The sequence below is a fragment of the Triturus cristatus genome, chromosome 9 (genome assembly GCF_964204655.1).
Source record: "Triturus cristatus chromosome 9, aTriCri1.1, whole genome shotgun sequence".
In the NCBI taxonomy this organism is placed as follows: domain Eukaryota; kingdom Metazoa; phylum Chordata; class Amphibia; order Caudata; family Salamandridae; genus Triturus; species Triturus cristatus.
In genome coordinates this window covers 2,067,896-2,076,240 of record NC_140592.1, presented here as the reverse complement: position 1 = coordinate 2,076,240, position 8,345 = coordinate 2,067,896, and the positions used below count along the sequence as shown (strand labels likewise).

The 8,345-nt window shown below is 46.0% G+C and overlaps 1 pseudogene; it reads left to right on the top strand.

The window, feature by feature from the left end:
• Nucleotides 1-1,563: 1,563 nt before the first annotated feature.
• Nucleotides 1,564-7,368, top strand: LOC146797217 (uncharacterized; annotated as a pseudogene).
• The last annotated feature ends 977 nt before the right edge of the window (nucleotides 7,369-8,345 follow it).

Sequence of the window (8,345 nt, the reverse complement as noted above, 5' to 3'; positions counted from 1 at the left end):
TGGACTGTATGGTTGGGTGAGTGTATGTATGAGTGTGTTAGTGATTGAATGTATATCTCAGTTGTACATGTGTCAGTAACTACATATGTGAAACGCAAAGGGGAGGGGGGCACTCATTTGTTTCCCTATCTTGTTGATTGGCTTATCAAGAGCACACGCAGGCAGCAGTGCCTAGCCCACACCCAAGCCTCCATTTCACTTCTCTACAGCTTGGGATTCACCATGAATGCCTCCAAATCCCATCTTCATATCCAGACCTTCCTAGGGTCCTTTCAGAATGCAATCACCACCAAAGTCTACAACTAAACCCTTTTTCAGATCTTAGCAGCTCTGTGTTGTCTTTGCTAAATCTTAGTATAAAGGCAGTCCTGTGTCAAAGGCAGGCAAAGCCAGGTGGTTCGTCAAGTTCATCCAGATGTGCTACCTGAAAGCCGAAAGAATCCTGTGCTCCCCCACCAAAGGCACATTTCACACATTTAATAGGGGGCATTGTGGCTTTCCTTTTAAATATCCATCTAGCTGACAATTGTAAGGCAACTACATAGTCCACTCCACATCTTTACCAAACACTATTGTGTCACACTAGCAGGCCAACAAGCTTGAGTTTGACAAATCATCCTAAGGACTTTGGGGCAGATTTACAAGCCCCTTGCGAAACATTTACGCCGCCGTTGCGTCACTAATGTGACGCAGCGGCGGCGTAAACCATGCGCCATGTTGCGCCTTATTTACAACGTGACGCATCTAGGGAGATGCGTCACGTTGTAAAGCCCTGCGCTACATTAAACCTGCGTCAGGTTTAATGTATGCAGGGTGGGCGTTCCGTCGGAAAAATCCTCAGAAAAGTGACGCAGTGAAATCTACAAGATTTCACTGAGTCACTTTTCCGACGCTGCTGCGTCAAAACCCTGCGCCTGCTTGAAGCAGGCGTAAGGCATGACGCAGCATGTTAGGTATGGGCAGCCCCTGAGCATTACTGGAGTTGCGTAGTGCTTGCGACACGACTCCAGCAATGCGCCGCCCTTATGCCATCAGATGCGTCACTCATCTGTTTATCCTTGCGCCATGATGCGCTGCATTGTAAATGCGGTGCATTAGTGGTGGCGCAAGGGTAAACTTGTGTGACGCATCTTTCCTGGCGCATCCCTGCTGATTTGCAGGGATGCGCCATGAAACATAAATCTGCCCCTTTGTTTTCAAACATCTGCACCATCCACTGGCTGCCCACAGCTTAGGGGAGTACTGCTGTACAGTCTGTGAAGGGCTGGTGCATCTACAGCCACACATGCTACAGATGGAATATTTTACAGATACTGTAAGCATCTGTTCGTAGCGTGTAGTGCGGTAGATTAAAATACGCCCACCTGCCTCTCTGAAAGCCAGTGGCTGTTACAGATTTTTTTCACACTTAACTCTCAATCATTTATCCATAATCTTATGCATGGTCCCCATACTGTTCTACTTACTGCTTCATTAGTATGCTAACCAGAAGTGCAAAACAAATCTAACAATGGAGCTGGTGTCCATGTGCATTTCAATATAAGGGAGGCGTCTCCATACCTCATGACTCGAAGTACTTCCTCGGAGAAACACAAGTTGCAAAGGTCCAAGCCCAACAAGATGGCAGGAGTATACAGAGCATGTGAATCTACAGTCCTAGACGCTATGAACAGATGCTTACAGGGTAAGCAACATATTATTTCTGCATGTCTTCATTTGGTCTGTTTTCGAGGCATGTGTGGCTGTACATACTTCTGCCATATTGTATTGGGCCCAGATGTGTGCAAGTTGTTTTTTTCTCAAAGAATTCCTTTGGGTCACGAGGTAGTGTGACTCCTCTTGCTGGTAATTTGTTGTGTCATCTACTTCCATTGTTAGACGGTTTACTTGACGCCTTAGGGTTGGGACGCGTGCTCTCGTGCTCTGGTTCGACACCGTTGTGGTGCTCTGTTCAGTCTACATGGTTCCTCCCCTCCATCAGTATTGTTACTGAAAATGTTTTCGATTTCTTGCTCATCTCAGGTCGACAGCTCAAGCTTCATGGGGCAACTTTCGTGTCAACTTCCTCTCACATGGCCTTTGCCCTTTGGAGCCTCCTTACGTCTCCTGTCTGCATCTCGCCACCATGTCTCGATGGTAATGGAACAGGTGCCATTTCGTCACTGTCATTGCTACCATGTGAAGTACCCTCAGACTGTCCTCCTTCAGGTCTGCAATTTGTGTCTATCTCCCAAACATGAGGTTTCCTGGAAGGCCTGCTGCATCTTAAGTTCCAAGAATACCCTTCGTTGGTGTCAGGCTTGATGTCCTTAGATGTCGCATAGGGGCAGAGACAGCACACCAGATCTCTTCGACTCAGAGGACCTTAAGGGGGAACATCGCCCACGACCTTCGGCGATAGATGAGGGGACCTTCTCTGCCGCTGACAGCTCCGGCTCAGATTTGGAGATTAAAGACTTGCCTCTGGCACAGCCTGTTGTAAGTACAGACTTCCCTCCCTTTTGAGCATAAGGATTGTCCCGCCGCCCTGGAGCATCCAAAACAGGCTGCTGGGCCACCACTTCCTTTGGGCCATGGTCGGTATTGACCACCACCTTCGAATGTAAAGCCCGTAAGTAGGCTAACTCCCTGGCTACTGGTGATGCCCCTCCACCAGACAAGGAGAGTAAAGTCATCGATGCAGTGGGCAAAAGGGCGCCTGCACAATCTGCCAACCGCTGGTGGATTGCCAGTTCTGTCATACTCCTCTCTAGGTGGGACCATGCCCACTGGGATGAGGTGGAGGAGCTCCTCCAACATCTCTTAGTGGAGCATAGAAATTGCGGTTACAATATCATTGCTGAGGGAAAGCAAATCTCTAATACCACCATACACTATGTCCTAGATACAGCGGACATTGCTGCAAGGGAAATCAACTCCAGTGTCCTGTGCAGGCATGCCTGGCATCACATCTCTGTCTTTAAGCCGGAAGTCCAGCAAACTTTACTCAGCCTGCCTTTAAATGGTCCACATCTTTTCGGCCCACAAGTTGGACAGATGCTAGAAAAAAATCAAAAAGGAGACGCCAAAGGCTATGGGTGCCCTTCAAATCCCAGCTAATCGTGGCTCCTTTTGCCGCACTCCCTTTCGTGGAAACTCGAAGTCTGCCTCCACGACCTACTACCATCCGCAGGCCCAGCAGTCCTCTCCTAGGGGTTACTTCAGACGTTCCTACTGGGATACCAAATCCAGAAGTCATGTAAGAGTGGCTCTCCTAAAGAAGCTGTCAGCACCACAAAACCCTGACGTAATCTGTCCTCCGCCCTGACCACATAACACCAACAACTGTCGGGGGCTGCCTCCAAGGGTTCTTTCCCGCTTAGCGGGACATCTCCTGAGACCAGAGGGTGTTGGATACTATCCAACATGGTTATATTTTGGAGCTCACTTTCACACTTCCCAACATTCCAGCTTGCAAACACAAACCCTCTCCACAACACCAAAGTCTACTCAGGAAAGAGGTCCAAACTCTCCTTCACAAAGGGGCCATAGAACCTGTCCCCTATCATCAACAGGGTGTGGGAGTATACTTTCTGAACTTCCTAATCCCCAAAAAGGGCAGGACCCTCAGACCGATTCTGGACCTCGGGCCCGAAAAACTATACATTCTGTCAGTGCACTCCCACATGGTTACTCCCCAGAATATAATCCTGCTACTACAACAATGTGACTTCATGGCCGCTGTCGAACTGAAGGGTGCTCCATTCCACCCTGTGCATTACAAATTCAAAGTGCTCCCCTTTGGAGTCACCACTGCACCCAGGTTTTACTATCAACGCCTCAAAATCCCACGCCAACCCTACCTGGGGGCAGTCCTCAACTGGGAGGTTGGCATGGCCTATCCATAGGCTGCCAGGATACAATCTTTTCAGTCACTTATTCCTCTTTTAAAACCAGATGGACAAGCCATGGTCAGGGCAGTCATGTGCTCCTCGGCATAATGTCCTCCTGTATTGCCATAGTACCCTGTGCCAGATTACATACGTGTCCATTGCACCAGTGGTCTCAAGAGGAGTGTCATTGCGACGATCTAGTGTTGATCGGCCGTCACACTTGTCGCTCTCTGCACTGCAGTGGTGGCACACCAACAACTTGTTGCAGGGATTGCCTTTTCTCGGCCTAGTTCAGCAGAGAACCATTAAAACGGACTCCGCCCTTACAGGATGGGTTGCACACTTACAGGATCTAACTGTCCAAGGTCAGTGGGAACCCAGCCACCAAGGTCTCCACATCAATCACCTTGCCTTGAAAGCTTGCCTTCCCCACCTGATTGACAAAGTAGTCCTCATCAAGACGGACAAATGACAGCCATGTATTATCTTCAAAAACAATGGGTGCACATAATCTCCCCAGCTTTCTCACCTGGCCCAGATCATTTGTGGGGGGGGCTTTTGGACACAAGATCCATCTGTTAGCGGAGTACCTCTAGGGAGTGGACAACCACTTTGCCGACCTCCTCAACAGGATGCGTCAACAAGTGGAAACTCCACCCACAAGTCCTCCTCCAGTACTTACGCCAATGGGGCTTCCCAGAGATAGACCCATTTGCCACGGCAGAAAGCACCAAATGCCCAAGCTTTTCCTCCAGGTTTCCACACCCATAGTCCAGGGGCAATGACTAAGGGTGAGTTGGTCAGGGATATTTGCCTATGCTTTTCCTCCTCTTCCACTACTCCCTTTTGTGTTTTAGAGGCTTTGGCAGACATCTCTCGCACTTATTTTGGTGGCATCTATCTGGGCTTGTCCAACCTAGTTCACAACTCTACTCAGATGCTCGGTAGTTCCACACTTGAGACTTTCCAACAGGCAGGACCTTCGCACGTAGAACCATGGGGAAATCAGGCACCCGAATTCTAGGTCTCTCAATCTTGCGATCTGGCTCTCGCGGTCCTAGAGTTTGGGTACCCTAATCTTCATCCTGAATGTATGTGCATACCACCTGTGCTTGTTATGCTATCAAGTGAAAGAGATTCACATAATAATGTCACTCTAACCACATTGACCCTGTGGCAGTCAAAGTGCAGGATACTGTCTGCTACCTACTCCACTTAAAGCTGTTGGGTTTGAACTTCACTTCTACATGGCTGCACCTAGCTGATGTGCCCCCCTACATCAGATCAGACAACACATTTCACTCTTCAGAATGTGGGTCACCTAGGCTTTCATGAGGTGTCTTAAGAGGGTCATTCCTCCTCTGGTTCCACACGCCCCCACTTGGCACCTCAACATTGCCTTTACAAGACGGCGGGATCCCCCATTCCAGCGTCCTTCAGTTTCAGTCTTGGAAGGTGGCAGTTTTGGTTGCTATCATTTCACTAAGGCGTGTCATTCAGCTTCAGGTCTTTATTCCAAGTCCACAGGGATAGGGTTGTCCTGCGCACCAACCACAAATTCCTCCCCAGTGGAGGTCTCTCAGTTCCACCATAACCAATCCATTGAACTCCCTGTTTTTTTCCCCTCAACTTGATTTGGTTGCGTTACGGCCTCTCCATACTTTGAATGTCAAGTAAGCCCTCATGTGCTACATTGACAAGACTAAACCTTTAAGAAACACACAACAGCTCTTTATTGCTTTCTCCAAACTCCATAAAGGGATGGCCCTATCCAAATCAGGCATTGCAAGATGAATAGTAAAGGGCATCTAAACATGCTATGCTAAAGCTAAGAGTACATTGCCCATTCCTCCGTTGCAGTAATCATTCTTTCTTTTTGCGTTGACATCTCTCTGTTCATCACTGTTTTTGCAGTGTATCCTCACCCGCTGTGCAGTAAAACAGTCTAACATGGAGTCAACGACCATGCGCATTACCAGTAGTGGAGGAGTCACACTACCTCATGACTCAAAAGGCTTCTTCAGTTAAAAAAAACTTGCACACATCTGGGCCCAACACTAGAGGCAGCAGTATGCACAGCATGTGAATCTAAAGCAGTACATGCCAAGAACAGATGTTTACTGGGTTAGTAAAATTTTTCTTTTTAAGTTCCCGATAGCTTTGTGTTCGCTTTATGTTCTATAGTGAACTGTACTTTTGTCTCCGCCTACCTTCATCACATCTGACCTTTCAGAGCACGTTTGGCAAGTACAGTCTGTATTAGGCATTGTAAGTGACTGCTTTTTCTTCCTCGTTATCTCCGTCTCTTCATTATGTAGCATCCTTTTGCTCTTTGAAAGCAGGAGCAGTGATCAGCTCATTGCTGCAGAAGGGCACATTATTTGAAAGTGTTGGGAGTGGTTATTATTATCTTTTAAATTAGAAATACCAACTTTTGGAGATAAATGGTACACATTTCTTAAAAGGACAGTCTCTCCTAAGAAGTAATGGGGGTAGTTGCACCTCTGACTCTAGAAAGGCTTTGCAGGAGAATTGGTATTAGTGAAGGATGACTTATCTATGGCTATGCCTCAAGGTACCTTCCTTCGCTGTGATCAAACAATCTAGGCACATTAGACAAAGTTGTGTCTCGTTTTACCTGCAACTCCTGTGACAGACCACAGATAATATTTTCTTTGTAATAAAGGGAATTATGTAAATACTCCTAATTGTGTACTTCTTAATTTAACAGATAATGAAGATTTAAGGAGAGAAAAGATCGCAGGAGAATCTTTAGAATGTATTAATACGGCAACACCATTGAAACCTTTAAGTAGAAAGGACAAACTGACTGGCCCCCTGAACTCTGAAACCAGTGCAAACTCTGGACACCAAACCTGGTCCGAAATGAATTGGGGACTTGAACAAGTAAACAATACCCATTGTGAACAGGTTGCAAGTAGTCCAACATATCTTGGGTCACAAGAGAAAATTCCCCAAGTAGCGGTGTCCGGTGAGTGTACCGAAAGTGAGAGTCCTTCGGGAAATACAGTGTTTTATTCGAATCAGCAGGACGGTCAGCTAAACTGGACATGGTATACATGTACCGAATGTGGGAAAGGCTTCAGAAAGAACACAAATCTAAAATTACACATGAGAACACATACCGGAGAGAAGCCGTACCAGTGCCTTGAATGTAAGAAGTGCTTCAGTATGAAAAGCTCTCTCAATCGGCATCTGAGAACACACACGGGAGATCGACCATATAAGTGCAGTGAGTGTGATAAAAGCTTCAACGTAAAATCAAACCTAACTATGCATTTTAGAATCCATACAGGAGAGACACCATACCAGTGTACGGATTGTGACCAAGCCTTCCTTAGAAAAGATAATCTTATTTTGCATCAGAGAACACACAGGAAAAAGACCTTATGAATGTTTTGCATGTGGAAAACGCTTCAGTATGAAAGGAACCCTCTATAAACACCAGTCGACGCATGTATTTAAGGAAGCTTGAAAGGAACCCCTCCTCTGCTTCTTAAACTACAGATAACTACTCTGTACTGACCTAGCTAAGAATGGGATTCAGTCTTGTCATTGGATTTCTCAAAAACCGACTTTACCACTTCTTGCCATTTAGTCATCATGGCTTAGAGTTTTCTATGAGGTGTCTTTTACTTGCATAATAACTAAATATAAAGAGCCATCAATTAATTTCTTCACTATTTCTATTTCCTGTCTTGCCTCCAGTCATATGATTGTAGGGCAAACAAAACCTTTGTGTGGTTCTTGTGGAACATAACCGCAATCGGTACTTATTCCACACCACGTATGTCAGACTCCAGAATCCAGGTGCTATCTCTCTCCTTAAAGGCATCAGAAGCCTGTGGATAGTTCTCCCTTAATTTAGCTCTTTTTGGTTATTTATGAAACTGTGGTCACTTGGTTATTCTGCCATATCCTTTCTCTAAGGACTCTTTATTAACTCAAGGTAAAATATTTAATTACTATAGATCTAATTAAGTGCAATTCGCAAACCTTACCCTAAACGTGTGTGTAAGGCCATTTTCCATTTGCAATTTTGAAAGTAGGTCTGGGCAAAATTTAAATAATGCAGTAATTCACGTAAATTCAGAAATGTCACTTTAAACTTGCTACTCAGAATTATATGTGTGTGTGTTTTGTTTAGAGTTTTCTATAGCGCACTAGACCCGAGACATAGGGTATCCGAGCGCTTTACATAGCACCAGTTTTGTTACAGAAGGACACATTCATTTTTGTTAGGCACAGGTGATTTGCCCAGAATCACAGGATGTTGAGCGTCATTACCGAGACACGAACCCGGTTCCCCAGCTTCGAGGTCGACCGCTGTAGCCGTAGGGCTACATCCTCTCTCCCCTGTGCAACTTATGCAACTTTGCTTAATTACACAATATTTATGGTACAAATTTACAGGCAAACATGCAATTTGCTGTAAAACCTTACTTTAAACAG